At 37.7% G+C, this 21,858-nt stretch overlaps 1 protein-coding gene across 1 annotated transcript in view; it reads left to right on the forward strand.

Moving 5' to 3' along the window:
* Positions 1–21,858, forward strand: part of PLCB1 (phospholipase C beta 1) — a 4,354,095-nt gene that overhangs the window by 1,184,614 nt on the left and 3,147,623 nt on the right. The window lies entirely within an intron of this gene.

Here is a 21,858-nt window from a genome sequence, read left to right on the forward strand (position 1 = left end):
CATGCGGAATACATTAGGCTTATAGAAACAACAATAACCAGAATGACAACATAATAAAACTGAAAAGAACAACAATGCCACAAATTGTTTCTCCTGCAAAAGACATTAATGCATGCCCCATCTGCAATAACCTGCCACTGCACAGATTAACTGTAACCCACCTAGATGCGATAACTACTTCTGGAAAAATTAAACTGCACTTTCTGTGTGTTGTCTTTTTCAGTGAATTATGGTACTTTGTAGAATAAACTTAGTGAGATTTAATATATGTTAAATACGGTATCATGTAACACATGTAGTGTTATTCAGATTACTACACAGAGTCATTGCTTCAGTTAAGGGCTTCTAGTTCTTTTGGAGTCATGTATAGAACAGAAATATTTTAAACAACATATTGAAACCAGTAGTTTCCAAATGTGGATGTTAAATGGATGTTTAAAAATACTGAAAAATGAATCGATGAATGAAAGACCTCCTTAATGGTGTTTGGCCTTCTGTTCTTTGCATAGATTTGTGTTTCAATATTGTTCCATTTTATGCGCATATTATGCCTGGCATTTTTGGTCTTTGAAGGACTCTTTATTTGAGGCAGAGTTACTCCAACGGTCCTCCTTAGGCTCACATTACAAGTGTAGAATTGTTTCATCCTATTATTTCACATCACACACAGACCTCCAGAACACCTTTACCTTCAATTTTATTAGCTTAAAGAATTTGCGTGATGTAGAAATGATAATCTACAATTCAATGATGTGAGATTGGTTTACACGAGTTTTCATCTGTTACAATACATTCCACATTCACAGTACAGAAACAAGAGGCATACTATGTGAACAGTAAATTAACAACCTTAAATGGAATTATAAGAAAGAAAAGGACAGTGAACATATATACCCCAAAGATACAGCCCTGAGCTAATGTTTGCATGCAGTATAAAAAATGCCTGCTAAGAACTTTTCATTACAGAATTATATAAGTGTTATGAACAGAGGCACAATAATCTATCTATCTATATATATATATCTATATATATATATATATATATATATATATATATATATATATATATATATATAAGCAACAGTTCATAGGTTCATAAGGAGACCATTGAGGAACCTTTAGTGAATTCCCCAATAGCTTCAGTGCACATTCTGGTTAAGGGACTTCATTAAGGTTACACTGGAGGGAAATGCAGGTTGAAGGAATTGAGAGCTGGACAGCCAGAAGCAGTTGCTAACTGCAGACTAACAGTAAACAAATGATACATAGAGAAGTTGATTAACGGCAGTTCCAGCTCTGTTAACACTGGATTTCTTTTTAGAATGAGATACTCTGTGATCTATATCTGCGGTCACATAAGTTGTTCCATTTTTATCGAATTCAAAAGAGCAAAAATATAAATGCCCACAAAGTACTGTTTTTAATTATTCTTGTATGACTTGATAATGACACATGTACCTGTCAGTGCTTATGTGTAATGTAGTAGTATTACTTGTTTTGTTTGATGCATTAGAGAGTAAGTTCTTGTTCTTATAGTTTAATGTCTTATTTTAACAGTGTTAAAAGGCAGGTGTGTGCAGTCCAAGTCTGTGCTGCATATCCTCCGTATTGCCTGGTATTTAGCTATACTTTAAAGTAACATATATAAGAGCCATGCTATATAAGTATACATCTATCACAATCAGTATGCTGCATTTCTGGAGCTGGTAACAAGTTACATTATTAGATCTTATTACAATAAAGCTGACTTCCAATGTTAACAACATTTATTGCATTGAGAATGAAAAAATGGAAGTTTTAGCCCGCAGATACTAAATTGTAGCCACTGATATCTTCAGAAATATATAAACCAAAATTGCAATTTCTGTGTTTGCAATATATGATATTTTTGATATGAGTACGAATAAATTTTGAAGAACACGTATGAGAACCTAATACTTCCACACCGTAGAGTGCTGGAATGAAGGCCTAACTGGCTTAGCAGCAATGCTTCATTTTAATTCATTTTGTTAGCTGTATGGAATTCTCTAGAATTGATACTATTGCTGCTGTTTGTCAACATATAATTTATGGGGTGACTCACTGATAATGTTGAAGTAAAAATGAATATGTTTTTAACAATGTAGATTACAGTTGAATGTTTGAGATGTGCACTATAACCTGTACAACCTCCCTTCTCCACATTGGATATGAAGGTCTGGAATCTGGCAAAACCATGAACAAAATATATATATTTTTCATTAGTTTTCTTATTTTTTTGTTATATCTGTGTTTGGTCTATTATCTGTGACACTCTGGCATTTGGTTTATATTCAAAATACTGAAGTGAATTGCTTAGAAATGGTTGAAAACTCATCTAGTTGAATCCCAGTGGCTGAAATATTATTCAGATTAAAGGCATTCAAAAGAAAATATTTTAAAAAGCATATTCTAAGGTGCAAGCGCCCTATACCCTTTAAGTCTATTAATTCCATGGCTGCATAACGTCAGAGAAAAGATTATTTTTCATAGCCCTATGACCCCTCCCCGTGCCTAGTTTCACAGTACAGCTAGCATGACATGGGAAAAACTATAGAATGCAGCTGCACTCCTGAGCGTATTGTTCTTCTGATGGGATGTTAAACCAAGGCCTGATCTCTGCCTGCATTGGTGCTGGCTCAGGTGGATGTAAAAGATCCCATGGCACCTACTAAAAGGGGTAGGGTGAGTTCCTCAATGCTCTGACCAAATTTCTCCTACTAGTATAAATATCACTTCTAGTCCCCCCCAAAAAGAGGCTACTAGCTTAATGATTCTAACTTAAATGAAGGATAAAAAAATAACACAAAATATTTATTGCAGTAATTTAGTGATATTGCTAATTAGCCAGACTTGGAGCACCTCAGATGGCTGAGATGATGCAATATCATTCTATATGACAAATATGATTTGCTATAGAATTCCTACAAACTAAGGATAAAATGAGAATTATTCTGGTCTGCATCCCCTGTATGTAGTGTAAAGGGCATAATTTTAATAACTTCTTTGAGACAAGTCTGGAAATCATTTCCTCCACTGGCAAAATGGTGGATTTGTGCCAACAGATGCATGGCACATGTAACTGAAGCCATAGTTGTACCCTTGGTGATCTGAGTTAATTTAGTTGCCCAAGTACAGAAGGAGTGTAAGGGATCGTTGATTCCATGCCTATCTTGGGTTGTGGTTTCTTCCCAGTATCTTTGGGAAAGCATGGGGTGCACTTCACACTCAAAGGGACTTGAAGGTTTAGGTAGGTCAACATGCAATTTAGCTAATCAGCTCATGTGTGGGTACATTGGAAAGTACTTGCTGTCTTAGTGAGAAAGGGGGGATGAGCAGCATCCGAAGTTGCCAAATTTCCTGCAGGGTGATTACTCAGTACCTAGATTTTCTCCTACCCTTCCCTGTCTTCCTCCAGTCTCTTTTTCAGGGTTCAAGAGAAGAACAAATTGAAGAATAAAGCCACATAGTAATGTGGTTTTAAGGTGAGCATCTATTTTGGATGTAACAATATTCTTAGACTGGTTTACAGTTTCATGGGATGCAACTTTTATTGAGAGATTGGTCTCATTCTTTAAAAGTATGTCATCAGGTCCATTTCAATTTCTTGCACTATTTTATATAAGTCATTTGCCATACAGCTCACACCCCAAAGAGAAACAGCTGAGTGATCTGAAGATGGAATCACACATGTTGCAGTGGAGTTTAAGATAACAGCTCTTGGAACCCAGGTGTATTTAGAATGCTGAAATATTTATAATGTGTGCCACTCAGAAATGTTCCATAAAAGCAGATTCCCTGTTGCCTGGGATGCCTATAAGTACAGTATCAGACAGCACCATTTGTCCCTTCTGCACCATGAATAAGCACTTCATCTGCATTTATATGTATGGACGTTGTTTCAGCACTAGGGTGCCATGAATTAAGCCGCTTTTTAGATTGTAACATATGGCAATGGTGTGCTCCTGCTGACAAATCCATTTCCAGAACACTTTATGCAGCTTTTCCTGTTTGGGTGAGGCAAGCCTTGGGGGGACTTTTCATCTAATCATTGCAGTGGAGTCACAAAGTTGTCTTCTTTCTTGCACTTATGGTATTACTTAAACATTGTCATTGCTTGGTTACAAATCCTGTTCATACCATTTTATAGATTATCATTATTTAGCAATTTAATATGTTCTGCAAAAGGCCCAAGATCTTTATACTTGCTACCATTATGAGACCAACAGCAAGTTTGTAAATGCAAATATAATAGAAAACAGCCTTGTCTTCAAACCAAAACAACACTTGCCAGCAGCAAGTGAAATGTTTTACTTATAGTTTTGTTAAATCATAAAAATGTATTAAAATGGCATGAACATTTTGATAACAAAATGCTTTCACTGACAAGAAGAGTTAATAATAACTGACCAGTTATAGGTGATAAAGGCGAAATTGTGACAAAATTTACCAACTCTGGCTTTATCCCTGTGTGTAAACCACATTGTTTATAGATAAAACCTGTATCACCCATAGTCAGACTGTGATTATTGGTATAACTTACTTTTCTAGGAACAATTGTAGAGAAAATGTTACTTCAGTCAGAGGCCCTCTTGTCCACATTTGTTTGATCCAGTCCAATCTCATATTATGTCCTGCATCACCACTTCAGTGGCAGTAGTGAAAGGGAAGTATTACTTTCTCACAAGTAGGGAAAGATGTGCAGATTGTGTCTTCTCTAACTGCTTTACAGTGATTTGATTTGGTGGCTAGAACTACTGACACCAATGCCAGAGAACCCACTTTGTTCTGGCAAGTGAAGTTGTACATTGGGCTGCTTCTTATTTTTCAGGTAAGGCTTACTGTGTAGTTTCACGGCCTAACTGTGCATCTGTGCTGTACAGGGAAAAGCCCTAACGATGACTTAGATGTCCTGAGTTCAGGCAATAGCACTGGTACTAGACAAGCTGAGCCGGACAGGTTGGGAGTGAACAATATCCTGTCTATCCTTGGTGGATGTATATTGGTTCACTGGCTGCATTTGTTATGCTTGTAATGCAGTACGAACTGGGGATGTCAGCTAGAGTCATCGAGATGGTGATGGTAGTCCTCAATAATCATGGGGGGGGGGGGCTCTCAAATAGCTGTGTAGGGTGTAATAAGTTTTTAGAGTTATGTCGATGCCATGCCAGCCACTAAGTGTTTGTTGTTTGTCTTTCGGCTTTTCCCGGTAAGGGGTCGCCACAGCGGAACTCCGGTCTGCTAATGATTGGCAGTAGATTTTTACAAAACGCCGAGGTGCCAGCTCGACACCCAACCTTCAATGAAGGCACGCCCATTCATGCACGCATGTCTTTCGAATGCTACCCAACTGTGGGGAGGACATGCAAACTCCACACAGAAGGCACTCCCAAGCCAAGCCGAGAATCGAACGGGAGAATCTCTTGCTGTGAGGTAACAACGCTACTGCCGTACCACCGTGGCATAAATGTGAGGTTTAAATTAACTATAACTTCTGACAGCCTTAGTTCAGAATGAAGTAGACCATTGTGAGTGATGGTGGCCCTGCTCTAAGGGGATTTAAACTCTTAGACTATTGGGAAGGTGAGACTGCTATCTTGTTGGCATGTGGATGAAGGGATAGAGGCTGAAGAACAAATCTTTCCATTACTGTGATTATGGCCCTGTTCATTCAGTACTCACTTAGTTATGGTAGGGGTCCCTGTAGTCATAAACGAATAGACTCAAGACCTATAGGAAGGCTGATTATTTCCAGGAACAGAAGGAAAATAATGACATAAAAAACAGCTCAGAAATATAGACTTGTCATGTGTTTTGTCCTAATCCTCTTTTCTGTTGCAGACTTTTTTACACTGTTTAAAAGCTTCCCCTAGATCATATTATAAAATATGTAACAACATTTAATTATATGAAGAGCTACCAAACTTTTGATCCAACCACACAGGACTTTTATTTGGCTGTGGTTAAATGTCTATAAGGCAGCTATGACACAACTAAAAATGCCTAAGGTTTAAGCGTCCCAGGAGCATGGGCATATGAGCTGCTGCGACAGATTTTTGACTGCAGCAGAGAAAGTTAATCACTGTGCCTAACATACATAAACTGAAGAAACTGCTGGACAAAGAAGTAGCACTTATAGTTCAGATGTATCCCATAATTCAGCACTGTCTTGATGCCTCCATAGCTTCTACCTTCTGAAGTACTTGTGGATAACCTCATATAGATAGCCATATGGTAATATATTTGAGATTCAGTTACTACAGAACACTTTACATGTGTGGACTGATATCAGCATTCAGAATTTGAATGGAGTGTTGCAGCTAATCTACATACTGAGGTTATTAGTTTTGTTCATTATTACTACTGTGATGAATCACTGCAGTGGCTTTCTTATCAATAGAGAAATTTATGTGTGGTATTAGTCTCATTATAGTGTATCTCTCACAGTTTGTGAGCTACTTACTTAAAGGATCTATTAAAGGTCCATCCCCTCCTTCCTTCTGTCTTGGAAGTTTATAATATCCCCATGGTACCTTAACCACATGCACAGGATCCTCTTCATGTATGCATCTGTCATTTGAAGGCTGTGCCACAAATGCTTGACAGACAATCAGAGTGTTGTGGCTTTAAGGTGCCACTAAAGGAGCAGACATTTTATATTACAAGAATTATTTCAATTGTGCATATGATTTTTATAGATTTCATTCTTGTATGGCACCCTGAACCTTTGAAAGGTGCACTAACAATAAGGTTCACTTGACTGAATGTCTAAATTGTTTGATTTACTGATTTGATGATTTGATTGAATTTCTGTTTCCTCAGGTGCAGTCATTTGTGTCCATCTACAGTACTGCTTGCCCCATACTACCATATTGCTTCTCCCAGATGTAACATTCCCTTCCCCAACTGTGGCAGTTTGTTTCTCATCTGCAATTTTCCTGCCAGGCATTGTAGTTTTCCTTTTAGATTTATGCAGCTCTCTGAGGCACAGTAGAAGTCATACTACTTCCTGTTTGTGGTTTATTTTACCCAGAAGTCACACTGCTTCCTTTTTGTGGTTTATTTAACCCAGAAGTCATACTACTTCTAGTTTGTGGTTTATTTAACTCATACTATACACCCCTTATCAGCAAGTGCGCTCTTCTGCCTTCCAGTAGTAGTCTAACTATACCTGGGATATGGCCCCATATCTCTGTTTCAATACCGATATGCTTAACCAGTCAGCAAAGTGCAGTCTTATAACCTCCAGCACCCAACCTCTATCTTCCTTCCATATAGCTGTACTCATCTCACCCCCAGCTTCACTCACCACAACACACTAAGCTGAAGTCCACCCTGCTCATATTGTTGTTTATCCTTATTTAGTCATTGTACCCCATCTTCTGCCATTTTAAGTCCACCCACAGTTGTCTTGTTGACTGCATCAGACTTCACCACAGCCTTCTAAATCAGGTTAACAGCATCCGTCAATAAACTCTGATTTGTATTCATGTGGTAAGTGAAAGGACTGTGGCATATCCCATGCACCACATGGACAGTTTAAATGCAGTTTAGTAAAACATGCCCTTTGTAAATTCTTACATACTCTTCTCATTTTAATGAACAGACCTCTCAGTCTATGTAAAAAAGTCAGTTCATCCCTTAAACCCTAGTTAAGCCTCCATGTATTTCTCAATGATCAGCCAATTGATGGCTTTAGGCATCTGTTCATATTTAAACTGCGGTGGTGGTGCTGCAGTAGCGTTGTCGCCTCACAGTTAGACGTTGCCCGTTCAATTCTCAGTTAAAGTGTCTACTGTGTGACGACATACGTCAATGGACGTTCCTTCGTTGAAGGTTGTGCGTTAGGCCCGGCAAGCCAGCATGTAAAACTCTACTGCCAATCATTAGCGGACCAGAGTTCCGCTGTGGTGACCCCTAACCGGGAAAAGCCGAAAGACGCACACACATCGCCAGCCATGCTATATACAAGCTATTGAACATTTTCTTTTTAAAGTTTACATGGTGGGCAAATAACTGCACTGATTCTTGACTTCTGTCTACTGCAGCTAAAGAGATAAATGTTGCTCTTATCCTATTTATATTTGTTGTTATATTTTCATATTTTACCAAATACTCCTTAATCAAATAACAATGACAGAATTATTCCACCTCATATGAAAGTTCGCAGATAGATGAACAAAATGCTTCTGGCAGAAATGTGTACAGTTTGAGTGATTCCTGATTTCTTGCAAGCTGTTTATGAAATAATATAAAACTTAATATGTGCTGTGTTATTGTGACTTACAAAATCTGCTTTAAGATCTGCAGTCTAATTAATGTAATCAGTATAAAAGCTGGTTTGTGCGGGACAGTTTGCTTTTTTTGCTGTTTCTACTTCATTAACACTTGGCTCTACAAAAATGAACTGTTTGAACTGTGAGGATATAACTTAATGTTGTCAAAAGGTTCAGGGTACAACTATTGGAACGTAGAAGACCAACTTCCACTCTGTGCTGGAGGGAATGTGAACAGCATTGCTTACCTATAGTGAATTTTAAAGGTGTCTACTGGAATCTACTTTTATATCATTGTAGTGTAGGGTTAAATATCACACTAGTGTATTCCTCTTAGGAATAATAATGGAACTCATCCTTATTTTTCATCTTTTCCAAGGTTCCTCTTTGCCCTGAGTACTCACTATAGCCAGACCTTTGAACAGAGGCAGAAGAGGGGATGTTAGGTAGTTGACTGTTACCATTGCATTTACTGAGTAGTGACATGCTCTTTGGGTTAAGCCTGGCCACGCAATTATGATTGTCTAATGCCAGGAGTAGCAAGCAGGCAGGCCTCTTCTTTTATTTATCCTTCAACAGGTTATATCTTGTATAGAAATCATTATGTATCAGATGTGTAAATCATGCAGAAATAAATCTTCCTGCCACACACTGTTAGTAATTTTCTGTTAACGGCATTGGATCTTGCACACACACAAATATTCCTTTAAAAACGAACTGAATTCTTATATTCTTTTCCATCTTTAATAATCAGAAACATAAATTAATCTAAGTCACACCTGTCTATCAAAGTGGAGTAGTTTACAATGAATATGCAAAGCACATAGACCAGTGCTATTTATTAGCTCAGTTGTATTTTTTCATGTTGTAGTTGCTCAAGGACATTTCTGTACTAAGAGTTCTATGGCAATGAGGCCTAGATACAGAGCTTAATGTGTGCAATGGAAAAACAAGTGCATTTTAAGAATGTTGACAGTGAATACTAAACACTTTAGCCTAACTACAAATGATAGTGAATGTCATATTCCCCAAAAAATTATGAAAGATCTGTCTTGAACTTGCAAAGCTGTGGACAAAAAACTGGAAATGGACATTTGTCCAAAACATGCTTTATGTGAGAGAAGCCTCTTGGGATGTCCACATGAAATCTAAATCCTTACATCATTTGGTCCTTATCAAATTCACCTTTTGAGTTTGCCATTGCACAGAGGAAAAGGAAGACACTGCACTTGTTTTGTGAAAAGCATGTGTTGTCTTTCTTTGTCAGAATTGGAGATAAATAACACCTAAACTTCAACGATCACATTTGTTTGAACTGAGCACTTGTGTTCCTTAAGAATACACAAATGCCAATGAACACTGAGAGGGTATGACTACAGACATATGTAGGCAAAAATAAATTAAAAATATACAGATGTAAAATAGAAAAAGGCCTGGGAAATAATTTTAAGTTGGGTTATTGTACTGCACAGAAAATTTGTAGAATGAAATGAAAAGCATTCCTTGCAGTTCAAGGGGGGTGTCTGACTGCCTTAAGAATCCCTGGCATTTGTTCAGGAAAAAAAATAATTTACTTATAGACACTGCATTTGGATTTAACTTCTAAATAAAGAATTAGACATCTGGTCTGTGAAAATGAGCACATTATTCTGTATTTCTTCAGAATCCTAAAGGCAGGAACAAATACAATGAAACATAAAAGCCCTTTAGCTTCTTAGTGTTGTGTGTCGTGTGAAGGAAAAAGGCCTTTGTATTTCAGAATTATTCTATTTCTTGAAGAAGAAAGAATTTTGATTCATTGGATTTCAAACATTTAGTTTTGCAGACTTTTTCATCTTATGTCCAGCAGTACAGAGATGGACCATTAGTGTTTTTATTTGCTACTCTACACAAAGGACATTTGCAACACACTCTGCATGCAGCAGGTGAAGGGACACGACTTCAGTTTGTGTATAGTGATATAATTATCCATCTTGGCCCCAGGCCTATCGAAAAACAACATCATCAGTCATAAAGCCATTGCTATCACTTTATTTGCTACACCACCATTACAGAACTGAACCAATGACTATCACAACAAATAAACAATCATGAATACTTATTCATGAAAATGTTAAACCAAACTCTGAGGCCTCTGCCTGATGGGTAGCACCTTTATCAAATAGAATAACATATTGCCCACTCTGGTTTTCTTGTCCAGCCTCTAAGTTGAGTGTCACCTTGGTTACCACAAATTCCAGCACAGCCTTATGATAATCATGACAAGAGGCTCAGGAAAGGTAGGGGGAAATTAGTAAAGGGTGAAGGCCACATTGTGACTGTTTTTTTTAGCCATTTTACCTGTTTTGCTGTTTTGCTGTTTCAACTGTTTGCTGTTTGAAACTGTTTTTCCTGCACCTTGTATTTTCAAGTACTTGTGTATTTTATACCATAGGCTAGATTCAGATTTTACTGAATCTAGACTATTTGGCATTATCCAAGCACTAAAACTAGCCATCTTACATTAAGAGGGCCCCCTGCACCTTTGTGGCAGATGAGTGAAGCAAAGGACCCATCTGAGTTGGAGATGGTTGGAGTAAGGCTCAGTATTGAGCATTTCCATTTACCAGCTGGTTTGAAAATTGCTTAACTTGTTTTAAAAAGGGTTCTAACAGTTGTTGCATAAGCCCCATGTTTGTTCAGATTTGTGCCTGTTTTAACACAAATCAACAGAGTTTGGTGTCCAGCTACTGCTCTGCTAACTTCATCTGAGCAATCTGAGGCATCTGTTTGCACATAACGCACTTTCAAGCAGCACCGAGCAGTGGAGGTAACCATTGATGGTTATAAACACAAAAGCTAAAGTAGATTTATTTTCCTATACAAGCTGCCCGTGCTTCAACTGAGGAATCCTTTAAATTGCACTTAGCTGCTCGGAGAGCACCTCAGCTGGACTTTCTACAACATTTGCCACTTTAACCTGAAATCTCCTAATCCATAATAGTCTCGTACCCCTTGAAAGCCCCAATAGTATAGACACATCATTAAGCCCAAATTAAACCACATCCATCCTCATTAAAGGAAACAAATTTACACCTAGTATTATGGATGGTCAGTTCTCCTGCCAGCCTGATTGACATGGGTATCCTGAGGCAGTGTAGCAATTGCCTCATGTACACTGACAACTCACTGCTCGTAAACCACTCAAGCTCAATTTGTCAGAGATGCATATACGTTAAGAATTTGGAATCCTTCCTCTCTCATTCACAGAACAGTGACACTGAACAGGTTGTCAGCCCACATGCTACACCGCGTGCACAAACCATGCTCTCAACACATAAGCCATCATATGCGGAGGTACTCACCAGAAGTATACCTCAATACCAGAGACCTCCAAAACAAAAACATACTACACCTAATACAGTACCTACAGCACTCGATACACATAAAATCACAAGCACAAGTGTCTCAACAAACAAGCCCCTAAGGCAAAGGATATCTAAACCAAATTTTTTGGTCATAGGCAACTCCATAGTGAGACACACAGATGTCCCACTCACCAGGCCGAACAAGGAGAAGGTTACGGTCAGCTGTCTGTCAAGTGCCATGATTTGCCAGATCACACACGCACTCAAGTCTCTCCACATCATGTACTGTTATGACTCCGTCATAGTTCATGTTGGTGTGAATTACTTGAGATGTACCTCACTGGACTATATGAAGAGAGAAATGACTAAGCTCTCTGAATATCTGTCTCAGGCAGGTATGCACCCAGCCTTGAGCAGCATACTACCTTCACCTAAGATGATACCACAATATAAACAAAAAATGATTGACTGCAACAGATGGCTTAGTTTCTGGTGTCCTTGTAAGGAGATCCAGTACCTGTCATCCTGGGATGACATGGTAGATAGACCACACTGCTTTGCCAGAGATGGTCTTCATCTGTCACCTCTGGTTTTTCAGTTACTGGCTAAGGCTGTTGCCTCCCTCCATAGTGCCTTTTTTAGGCAATGTCACAAAAACAAAATTCCCGATGTAAAAATATCTTCAAAAAGTAACCTCAAGGTTATGCTGATAAAAGCTAGGAGTCTAAACCTAAAACTGCACTCACTGGAAGCGATGCTCACCTTAGAAGATGCTGACATCTGTGCAGTCACAGATACTTGGTTTAAGGGCATGGAAAGCACCCTGCCCATACCAAGTTTTTATGCCTTCCACACATTCAGGCCAAAAACTGAAAGTGCAAGAAATGAAGGAGGTGGAATATCAATATTCATCAAAGATAAATACACCTCCAGATTGGTTAAACAGAATGATTCCCTTGAACTAATCCAGGTCCAATTCACTGTAGGTAAGACCTGTCTCCAAGTTATTGCCAGTTATAGGATCCCCTCCATAAACCAGGATATCCACACTGCATACTTGGATCTACTTGAATCAATCAAGATACAGCCCAACACCCTAGTTTTAGATTACTTTAATTACCCATCTATAAACTGTGTAAATTATATGTGTACTAATACACTTGCCCAAAGGTTCTTAGACTTCAACAACTCCAATGCCCTGGACCAGTTGATTAACACCCTCACAAGGGGTCCAAACATTCTGGATCTGTTGTTCACTAACATGGGTGATCATTGCACCACCCCATGTGTGTGGCCCTCCCTATTGAGGTCTGATCATAAATCAGTCTAATTAAATGTAACAATAACATCTGCCCCCCCCCCCCACCCCATTAGCAGCAAGTAGACTATAAAACTTCTCCAAAGCCAATTGGGTCTATATTGGATGATCAGACTTTCAAATGTTCGACTGTCATATGTTCAACACCATATGATCGAATTTTTGAAAGTTCGAACGGTTAACGGAGATCAACGTACAGCACAGAATGGGAAGATTTCCCTTTTCTGCACTGTAGTGCGGTCTCGGAACTGGTATATTTAAAGAGTGGGTGGTGTGGGGGGTGGTTTTCCCCTGCTTAAAACGTTCAGGTAGGTTATTTGTGTAATTTATTTTTTTTATTAGATTTTCAAACTTTTAAAAGTTCGATCATATGGTGTCAACCATATGACACTCGAACATTTGAAAGTTCGATTATCGAATATAGACCCAAGCCAATCACAACTAATATGTGACAGCATTGATAGCCTCATAGCTCCTGCCCTCACTGATGTCATGGACACCTATACTGAGATTTACACCAATGCCTTGTATGAGTATGTATAGAAAAGTATTGACTGAGCTCAAGAAAGAACAAACCTGTCTGGTGGACATCCGCCTTTAACAGGTTATACAATAAGAGAAGGAAATTGCTGTCCAAGAGAATGGTCTTTGAAACTGAAGCATTCCTTCCTTGGCTTAAACAAACAAATAAGACACCTCCTAAGGCATTCCAAAGCTAACTATGAATCCAAATCCTTCACTGAGGATAACCATAAGGCCTTCTTTAGCTACTTCAGAAACCTTAAAGGAAAACCACAGATCTGTATAGAATTTCTTCTTAATGGCACCACATATACTGTACCCGTAGAAATAGCCAACATGCTAGATGACAGCTTAAGTGAAAACTTCTCCCCCCTGTCCCCAACACATATTCCCCGAAAGCATCCCTACCACCTGCACACCACCTAGTATCTCCAAGGAGCAGGTCATAAATGCTCTCTCCAAAGCCAAAAGCACATAGCCTGTATGGGACCTGATAATATGGCAGGCTGCTTTCTGAATGGATTAAATCAGGAACTAGCTGCACTGCTTGCTACTCTTTTTAACCACAGTCTAAGCACTGGTCTTGTACCTGCTGAATGGAAAACAGCAATTGTCATCCTGTTACATAAAGGAGGCACCTCCACAGACCCTGGGAACTATAGACCCATAAGCCTAACCAGACTAATCTGCAAGGCTATAGAAAGAATAATCATGGACCTTATTAACAAAGATATAGTAGACCTCCAAATGCTCGACCTCCAAGTGCTCGACCCACCTCAGTTTAGTTTTGTTTAAGGTAGATTCTGCCTCTTGAACTTGGTAGACTTCTTTAAGACAGTCACCAAAGTCCTGAATGAGGGCAAGTCCATGCATACAGCCTACCTGGACCTGACCAAGGCATTTGACACTGTTCCCCACTCAGGCATCATTGATAAACTCACTCAGCAGGAGATCAACTCGTATATTGTCAGGTGGGTTGCAAAGTGGCTCACCGATAGAACACATAAAGTCAAAATAGCTGACTCTATCTCAACCAGAAGACCCATAACCAGTGGTGTTCCATAGGGACCTGTACTGAGGTCCCTTTTGTTTGGAATCTACTTCTTGGATGTACAGGTTAAAACAAAAGGCCTATGGTTGACAAAGTTTAATGATGATTGCAAACTGGGTGCAGTCATTGAGTCCCGAAATGATGTCAACATCCTATGTTATACATTACATGCCTTTACTTTGCTATTTAGTGCTTACTCAGTATTACCATGCGCATTTGCTAACTTCAGAACTACTGCTGACAGAAACATACCAAAGTCAAATACACATTAAATAAGTCAAACCCAATGTCACATCACAATAAAACCATTTTGGGTCTCTGTCCATAAATTAAATCTACTTGATGACAAAAAAGACAAAATTTAGAGATACCCTTGCAATTCTCTGATTGACGATCCTCCATAGAGCCTCCAGTGTAGATGCTTTCATTGCTTTGATCCAGTGCAGCTTAGGTACTATGGATGACCAAATTTGCATCATACCTGGAAACAACCATTGAATAATTAGGAGGTTACTGCAGGTCCTAGATAGCAGGTGCTGCATAATGGCAAATCCAATATTGTTTCACCCTATCAGAATCAGAACTGAATGAGGTTGGCCTACATGAATAAAAACAAATTGCACCGGTGTCTACAACTGATTGTGCCACAGACTTCTGAAACCCCTCCAAATCACTTCCTGCAATGAGAGATCAAGACACAGAGTCAAGCCCTTTGCCCACACCATCACGCACTTAGCAGCTCCTAATACAAAAGGCTACCCCATGATTACAATACTCCTAACACCATAAATCATAACAAAGACAAACAGCTAAGTAAATACTCAAAGTAGACAAACTCTATCTAATATTTGCAAAAATGCTCTGGAAGACTACTTGCCTATCTGCTTTATGACTTCTGTTAACTGACCCTCTCTATCCCAGATAGTGTCTCTCCCTATCCTGAATGAGTGTGTCAAATAACATTAGAAAGGCAGCCTTTGTTCCTGCAGGGTATTATGTAGTATGGAGCCCAAGGAGTTTGAAGTGACTGCAGTGCTTAAAAACAAATTTCCTGTGGTGACCCCAAGATTCACTTTGTGTAGGGTGAGCACCCACTGCATTGGCAAATCTGTGAGCATGACAATCTAAGTAAGGTTAGCTGATTGCCTTACCTATGCTGATATGTCTTGGACTTAGCGATCTATATCATGCCAAAAAAAAAAAAAAAACATTCCTCCAGCAAAAAGACTGCAACAGCTTACTGAGCCTGAAAGCTCCCATGTATGACAATGACATCAGTGTGGTTCATATGGTATATGTACGATAGTCCTTGATTACTGAATGGACTCCTTGAATGATGGGAGATAGTAAATCCTTGTCATTAGGTCTGCTGCAGTCCTCACCACCCCCTTTACCCTTTCTTATTCTTTCGGTAACCAGTTAGCGAGCCAGTGCTTTGAATAATCTAGCAAATCAAGAACCTTGTACACCAACGAAGGTCTAGTATGTGAAAATGGATGGTCCACAGTGCCTCATTCAGAAAGCATCCAGGCACAATAGAATGAGTAATGAAAAAAGCCAGTCTGCTGTGGCAAACAGGTGTAAAAACTCCAGCAGGAGTACAATGCTACACCACAGATTCTTGTATTGCTAATCAACCAAGATGAACTTAATAAATAAACCATCCCTCTTCTCCAGCCAACCATAGTTCTGGTGGGATGGTGGTGGGCTCCTTGCATGCTTCCAGAGCTATTTTATTTATTTATACTTTAATAACTGAGTTGGTCCCCCTAGGCTAGAGGCCTCTTTTCAAGGAAGATCTGAGGTGGTATTTATACTTCTAGGGTAAATTTGGCTGGGCTGCTGGAGAACTTCACCTGCCCTTTTTGATAGGTGCCATGGGATCTTTCACATCAACCTCAGCTATCACCAACATAGTCAAAGGAGTAGAGTCTGTGGAGTGCAGCATCCCCATACACTGCACTGCAGTGTCAACAATCAATCTAGCTATTAGAACCCACAACCTTGTATACTAAAGGTGAATATGCTACCTGTTGCACCAATTACATAGCCAAAATATGAAACCTGGAAATCTGTAAGTGAAAGATGTTACTGTTTAATGAATTGCACTTTTAACGGAGATACTTTGCAGAAAAAGACAACTTGATATTGGAGACTGTAAAGAGCCTACAACCTCAGCACAGACTGGGCCTATGCTGATCTGGATCATGTTCTTGTCAAGACTCTTGAAACAGCCTGATCATTAGGCTGGAATACATCTCTTTTGTTGTGTCACACTGCTGTCATCATGTAGATCAGTATGACTTCTAAACATTTACATCCCTCCATCAGTCCTCTGAGCATGACTTTTGCCATGCGGCCGCAAAACAGTCACCCGCCCCATTGAATGCACCTATTCCTTTACTCCCAGCTGTATTTGTAAAAACGTGCAATGCCTCAGATAATGCATACCCATCTTCCCATAGGGAGATACCATTGAAGTCAGCAAGGAACACATGCCAAAATCTGAGAAAATACTTTTTATCATTTTTATTAAATTATCACTTAAGACATAGACATACATACATGATGAATTATACATTAAATATGTTTTCCTTCTTTTAACAGTTATTCACTCCCCCATCATATGAATTGCTCAACTCCTGTCTTCTATTATACTTCACTCTTCTTGAACATTATTTTACATGTATTGTTCCACAAATTCATTTATTTCTGTGGAACATGATCCTTCCCCTTTCTAAAGATCCCACATCTAGTTCTTTTAACTCCTTTACAATATCCAGTACTTTAATTGCAGTTTGTTTTGTCTGCCAATAACCTTAAACTTAGTAAGGCCTTTCTGTGTATAGACAGTTGAGATACTATATCCCAGCTCAAATAATCATTTCAAAATTTATAGCCATTTGCTCTCACATCTTTTCTAATAGAGTGCTCTTTTGGGAATTTTTATAATCTTCCAGCTGATTGCACTCTCAAAAAATGTTCCCGGTTACCTCTCTGTTTTCAATCACACCTCTGGTATTTACTGTTTACCTTTGGAAAAACTTCTCTCAATGTTTTCTTGGAGTATAAAAATACCTGTGCAAGCACTTCCAACCAAAAATATTAAACCTTCTATACCTTGTCACTTACTTAATAGGCATACAGATTACTTTATATTTTTTCCTTTTTTTAATACATTTAATATCCTCTCTCCCAACCTTTTCTAACTTCTTTTCATTAATTCTTATAGTTATTATGTGATGTTTTATATTCCCTACTACTTATCCCCATTTTTAAAGGAACCACTGTCCTACACTGGACTAAATACTGTACCAGAGCTAGTCTTACACTTAGCTGTCCCCTATCCCTTTCTTATTGCCTGTGCTCTGATATCAGTCCATGGTATGGGAAGCTATCATTAATCTGTAGTCCAAACGTTTGGTTGGAGTCATCCCCATTCTATTACCGCTCCCTCTCTAATTACTTTCTCTTGATACCTTGGTTCCTTGGTTAATATCCTCCAGAACATTCTAGTCCCCCGTGCCTATTTTCTGTATCCCTATATGCAGTTATCCCATTTGTCCAAATATCCTTTCTTCATTACTTTTTTGGCTTAGTTCTTAGAATATTTTCTGTAACTTTATAAGTTTTTGTTATTTTCCTTAAGGATCTGCATTCAATATCTTACTGTCTCGGTATTTCTCAACTATCCCTCATTTTACCATCACCCCTTCGCACTTTGATTTATAATCTTTTGCTTATGTTTTATATATATATATATATATATATATATATATATATATATATATATATATATATATATATATATATATATATGGGTCTACCTGACAACACGGACAACAAAATCACCGACACCACATAACCGACAGTTCACAAATACGAAACCTCACATGCCCGACACACCATAATACCGACAATCAACAAACAAAACAAATCCCCTGTCCAAAAAGCACACACACAACACAAGCACACCAAAATCCTTACAAACCCACACTAAACCTCACATACACAACTATCTACAACCTTAACCCAAACCCTAACCCTAAGGTCCGTCACTATCGCACACTCACCTAACCCGCGCCCTAACCCTAATTCACTTAACCCGCCCCTAACCCGAAGACTATCACTACCGCACACTTACCTAACCCACGCCCTAACTCACTTAACCCACCCCTATCCCTACAGACCATCAATATCGCACATTTACCTTACTCGTACCCTAATGTCCGTCACTACCGCATACTTACACAGCCTTTTCCCATGTCGGTGTTCTCAGCGTCTGTGTTTTCATCCGTCGGTCTTCTCACTTGTCGATCTTCTGGTGTCGGTGTTCTCATTGTCGGGATTCTAAGCTGTTGACGTTGTCAGGTAGACCCATATATATATATATATATATATATATATATATATATATATACACACATATATGAGCCTTAACTGTGCAACTTTAAAGCATCCTTTAAAATCCTAAAACACCTTTCTGTATGGGGAGGATCAAGTTATCCCAACTATGTTTTGCCCTCTCCCTATCTCAAATGAATTCCTTCAAATCTTTATTAATTATTGTTAGTGACTTCTCCTCTGGTTGATAAAAATATGCCTGACCTGAATACAAAACTAAAGGGACAAAAAATATTTTCACGGCTTGTATCTTACTATGCATATCCATAATCAAGAGATTCAACTTTCTCAGTTTTTGTATTATCTTTTTTAGTGTCTTCCTTCTTAGCAGTAGCTGCCGCAACAAAATCCTTCCTAATCCATACTCCTAAATGTTTCTTCTTATCATGTCCCCATTAACTGGAGGTTCGATAAACCATATCGATATGTGGGTACGTAGTTTGCTGTTATATTCTTTGCTTTATCTTCATTAATGTTTTACTCTAAAAGACTTGAAACTGTCTCAAAATATTCCACAACACTGAAATGTCCTTTTCTGGATTTATTAAATACGTAATAATATCTTCTGCAAATAAAGTTAACTTTTCTTGATTACCGTGCCAGTTATACACTTCAATATGAGAATTCCTTATTTGCTTTTCTTATGGCTCATATATAAAGCAAATATCAAAGGGAAAAGAGGGCACCCCTGCATGGTTCCTCTGCTCAAACACAGCTTAACAAACAAGAATCCTCCCACCTTAACTGATATCCTCCTAATTAACCCATTATTTTATCAGGAAATGCAAGTCCTTCCATTGTCCTTCTCATAAAATCGCAGCTGAGTCTATAAAATGCTTCTCATTTTCAAGATCCACCAATAATATTGGTAATTTCTTGTGTTCTTCTTCCTCTGTATCATCATTATCCTGTTAATGTTGACAAATTTTTCCCAGCTTTGCACAAAACCAAATCGATCCATATCTATCAAGTTTGGCAACACCTTTGCCAAACTCTTAACTAGCATAGAGATAGACACTTTAAAACAATGATTTAAAATTGAAATGTGTCTATATGAAGTTGGGTCTGAAGAGTCTTTACACTCTATAGGTAGTACAGCTAACAGCATTTTTTTTGTACTCCCCTTTCCAAAGTTCCAGCGGAATACTGTCTGTTCCTGGAGATTTGCCTGCTGGTTGGTTACACATCACTGTTTTTATCTCATCTCTTCCACTTTTAGATATTGTCAAATACCAGCCATCTGTAACCCGGGCATAATTAAGTACTCCATCAGTAGTTCCATTCATGCCTTTTCTTTTTTTTTCAAAACAGGTTTATTGTTTTAACATATAAGAGAAATATCATAACAATTTTATACAAGTAATTAAAAATAGGTATTATTATAATATTCAACAAAACAACTAAAGTATTTACAAAGACATCCACTACAATCAGATCAATTAATTAAACTAAAATACCATGCTATTGAAATTAGAATTTTTTAACAAATTTTGTAAATTATCCCATACAATATAATAAGATGTTTTTCTATTTGTTCTTGTCCTAATTGTGTTTATTTCCATATGGCACACTATATTCATAACATTCTTAAATTAATTGAACATAGGAGGTGTATCTGAAATCCAATTTCTAGTTATTATTTTCCTAGCCACTGCTAGAATAGACCATAACAAGGGAAGCTTAACCTTTTTAACACTTTGAGGTACAGGTGTGTTGAATAATATAAGAGATTTAGAAATAATGAAATTATCTGTAAAAAGAGCCTGCAAAAATTCATTAATTGACTTCTAGTATTCTTTCAATTTTATACAGTCATAAAACATATGAGCCCAGTCAGCATTAATTTCTACATTACATCTCTTACATAAATTATCTTTATTATTTATTTTATTCATCATCAAAGGTGTATAAAAGATCTATGTAAAATTTCCATGTATAAAGTCTCCAGACAATGGAAGACGTAGTTCTATAAGCAGATTCCAATATATATTGTTTATCTTGTTGATTTGGTGGGTCCCCATTAATAGAAGTGAAATAATTCCAGTATGAATCTACACTGTAAAAGTTTCTTGTCTGATAATTTTATGTATGTATGAAAGTTTACCTTTATCAGAAATGTTATGTTGTAAATTTAATATCAAGTAATCAATCAGTGTTGGAATAGATTCTTTAACTGTTATAGACATTAGATCTATTTTATTAATGAGATGTTGTCTAAAGGTCTGAACCTCTAACCAGCAAGTTTCTCTTAGATCAAATTCTTGTTTTAAGAAATCTAGATTTTTAACTTTATTATCAGATATCAACTGATACCAGTACTTTAGATCATTATTTATAGCTAAATGAGTTCCTTCAGAAGTAGATGATAAAAGCATACCCTGAGTATACATTATAGGGAATACAATAAAATTCCATTCCCTATATTTAGGGTGCATGAATATAAAGTTACGATAGCTAATAATAATATTTAATGGGTAACAAACCATATGTTTAGGTGTAATAGGTGAAGTACAAAATTCCTTTAGTAACCATAACATGGAGTTATTTACAATCATATTTTTATGTGTTAAGGAGATTTTTCATGAAGTGCATACTAATTAACTCCCAATAATCTTTCCATTTTGCGACATATGACTGATCTATTAATAAAGTAATAACTTTTACAATAGAAGAGATAGTATATAAATTAAAGTCTGGAAAAGAAATACCCCCTTGAGACCAGCTATTAGTATGTTTCTTTAATGCAATCCTAGGTCTATTAGGTGCCCATAGGAAATTTAACATTAGTGTATTCAGTTTCTTGATAATTATTTTTGTAGGTGGAAGTATTATTGATTGTATTAAGTATAAAATCTTGGGGAATATTATCATTTTAATAATTGTAAGTCTCTCCTCCATAGTAAAAACATATTATTCCAGGTA

The sequence above is a fragment of the Protopterus annectens genome, chromosome 1.part2 (assembly GCF_019279795.1).
Source record: "Protopterus annectens isolate FY-2018-M chromosome 1.part2, PAN1.0, whole genome shotgun sequence".
NCBI classification, from domain to species: domain Eukaryota; kingdom Metazoa; phylum Chordata; order Ceratodontiformes; family Protopteridae; genus Protopterus; species Protopterus annectens.